Source organism: Camelina sativa, chromosome 12, assembly GCF_000633955.1.
Source record: "Camelina sativa cultivar DH55 chromosome 12, Cs, whole genome shotgun sequence".
NCBI classification, from domain to species: Eukaryota; Viridiplantae; Streptophyta; class Magnoliopsida; order Brassicales; family Brassicaceae; genus Camelina; species Camelina sativa.
Genome location: NC_025696.1, coordinates 18382718 through 18386392, shown reverse-complemented (window position 1 = coordinate 18386392; position 3675 = coordinate 18382718).

The following is a 3675-nucleotide window of genomic DNA, read 5'->3' as shown; positions in this document are numbered from 1 at the left end:
AAAAAAAAAAAAATACCTTCTGTGGAAGTTTTTTTTTGGTAGGAGAGGGGGAAACAGAGTCCCCCAGTATTATTAAGAAGAAGAAAAGAAACTACAAACGGGTGTGTCGAGGAAACGCAGTTCCTCGAGCATCATCCCCTACAATCAAAGCTACATCATTTGGAACAAAATCTAACTAATGCAAACCAAACGGTAAAGTAAAAGCATAGTTGGCCAACCCATCAGCTAGACGATTAGCTTCCCTATAGACATGTGAAATCCGGACTATCCAGTCCCTAGAAAGAAAGCCATGGCACAAACCTTCCGTTGAAGTTAAACACACATCTTAATAGCTTCGGAATCTTCGGAATCGTTTTTATCACTTCATCTACTAGGTTTTTTCGAAATTTTCTAAATGAGTATTTTATTTATGTATCTTAATTAGTTCGTATCTGTTTTCATTCACGTACACATTATCGATTATATATTTGTTCTAAACTTCTAATATCAAATATATTAAATAAAGTAACAATTCGAGAAAGAAAACCAAAAAAAGCGATAATAAAACTCTCTCAAAAAGTGATAATGGAGGCGATGGCGGATCTAGGTTTTGGAATGGTATCGGATGAAGCTTGCTCGGTTTTTCCTTGGTTTTTGGTCGCGATTTGGTTTGGGAGTTTCTCTCTGGATTCTGGTTTTGATTGGTCTATCAGGAAGGATTTCGATGATCTTCATAAGGAAGGATCAATAACGAGAATCCGACATGGTTTTCATTTGGCATCTTGGGTATATTTGATTGATTGGAGCCCGATCTGGGAGATTCGATCAGTGTTTTAAGGAGTAGGATCGTCGAATCTTGGAGTTCTCTCTCTTGGAGATTTGATTGCTTTGTATGGGCTCACCCTTTTGTTGGTTGTGGTTGTATGGTTCGAAATAGAGAAATACTATATTCCCGTTTCAGTTCGGTGAGGATTGGATATCTTGGGCGAAGAAATGAGAGCTGTCTTCCTGTCAAGAAAGAAATCGATCGTAACGATATCGTTTTTTATAGCCGGAAATATGGTTTTAATTTGGTTTTTGGGGTATCTCTGAGTAAGCAGAATCCGGGAAGTGAGATACGATTGGCTTCAATGGAGATTGGGGATGGAATCTTCCAGATTTCTTTTCTCTTGAGTTTTGTTTGGTATGTACGATCTCCCTTCACCGGTGATTATGACTGAAATCACGGCTATATCATCCGCAGTGGAGAAGGTCAAAGATTTGGTTTTCTCATTTGACAGTTTTTATGGCAATATCGGATTCTCCGTTGGTCTTTGCACCTCGAGAGTGTATCAATTATCATTTTTGTTTTCACTCCTTGGGATATCGGATTCTTGTTTGGCTTTGGAAAGTCTGGGTGTATATAAAGGATTGCTCTGTTGGAGATGGAACCAACCCGAAGTACCAGGAACAGGAGAAGGGCCCAACCGGTGGGTCTTAGCCACCAAAACCAACTTCGGATAAATGAAGATTTTAAGCTGGAACTGTTAAGGGCTTGGAAATAAAGCAACTATTGGTTATCTTACGGATTTATGGGGGAAGCATAGGCCTGATTTTCTTTTTTATCTGAAACTAGACAGCCTTTATCTGTTTTGGAACCTTTTGTTGGTCATTTTGGTTTTTCAAATTTAAAAACGGTTGATCCTATTGGTTGTAGTGGCGGTTTGGCCTTATTTTATAATAATAATTATGATGTTTCTGTTTTATTTGAATCAAATCGTTTGATTGATGTGGAACTTACCTATAAAGGACAAATTGTTTGTTTTTCTTTTGTTTACGGTGATCCGGTCCCAACGAACCGCGACATAGTATGGGAACAGTTAACCCGCATTGGTCTTTCTCATGACTCTCCGTGGTTTCTTATTGGAGATTTTAATGAATTAAAAGGTAACCATGAAAAACGGGGAGGGAAGCTGCGCCATGCGTCTTCCTTTATGGGTAAAATACAATGATTCGGCATTGTGGTTTACTAGAGTTTCCTGCGGTTGGGGATAGTTTGTCTTGGCGTGGTTGGCGGGATAAGAAGCCAATACGGTGTCGTCTTGATCGAGCTCTAGCCAATGAGAAACTTCATGACTTGTTCAGTGATTTCTTCACGGAATATTTACCGATGATAGCTTCGGACCATAAACTGGTATTAGCCTCTCTTGCAGATAAATATAGGCGAGGGAGGAACGTTTTCCGGTTCGATAGACGGTGGCTTGATAAAGAGGGTTTATTTGGAGCTACTTCAGAGGGATGGGACTCTCCGGAAACGGGAGTAACTGGAAATTTAATGGATAAAATTATTAAATGCCATCAGGCAATTTCTCGATGGCGGAAATTGCAGATCCCATATGGTCGGGAAACGATTGAGGAGATAAAGTCTAACTTAGCGACCGCTCAGGCGGATGAATCTGTGTCTGTTGAGGTTATTTTGGAATTGACCTGGAAGCTGCGGGAAGCTTATCGAGATGAAGAGATTTACTGGTATCAGAAAAGTAGGAGCCGTTGGATGCGTTTTAGGGATCAAAATACAAGTTATTTCCATGCCCAAACGAAACAAAGACGAGCTAAAAATCGCATTGTTGGGTTGCAGGACGAAGCCGAACATTGGATTACAGAGGAGCCTAAGGTCAAGGATATAGCGGTATCTTACTTTCAGGATATTTTCCCTTTTTTATCAGCATGCATGGGATACGGTTAAGGCTGATTTAAAGCTTTTGGTTGATTCTTTCTTTCAAGGTGGTTCTTTTGATACACGTCTAAATAGGACAAACATTTGTCTTATTCCAAAAGTGGATAAACCGACTCGGATGACTGAATGGAGGCCCATTAGTTTGTGCAATGTTGGTTACAAGATCATCTCAAAGATCTTATGTCAGCGTCTGCGCAAGTTTCTGCCAACATTGATCTCTGAGACGCAATCGGCTTTTATAGAAGGACGGCTAATTACGGATAACATTTTGATTGCTCAGGAGATGTTTCATGGTCTCCGTACTAATCCCTCTTGTAAGGGCAAGTTTAAGGCCATTAAAACGGATATGAGTAAGGCATATGATCGGGTAGAATGGTCTTTCTTAGATCATGTATTGCGGAGGTTTGGTTTTTGTGAAAATGGATCTCGTGGATCATGTGGTGTGTGACATCTGTTCAGTATAGTGTATTATTAAATGGTCAACCCCATGGATCCATAATTCCTTCTCGAGGTCTTCGTCAGGGAGATCTCCTGTCTCCATATCTGTTTATTCTTTGTACCGAGGTTCTCATTGCAAACCTCCAAAAGGCGGAACGGTCTAAACTTATAACGGGTATTAAGGTGTCCACTGCTTGCCCGGCGATTTCGCACTTATTGTTTGCAGATGATAGTCTATTTTTTTGCCGGGCCACAAAGGAGCAATGTGAGGTTGTTTTAGGGATTATACGACAGTATGAACGGATTTCTGGACAGCGGATTAACTTCCAAAAGTCCTCGGTTCAATTTGGACATTTGGTGGATGCGGGTGTGCGTGAGGAATTAAAAGGCATCTTGGGTATCACCGCCTTAGGTGGTATGAGTTCATACTTGGGTATCCCTGAAAGTCTTGGTGGGTCGAAAACTAAAATATTCTCTTTTGTTCATGATCGGTTGCAAAAACGAGCTGGTGGCTGGCCAGCCAGGTTACTGTCTCGGGGGGG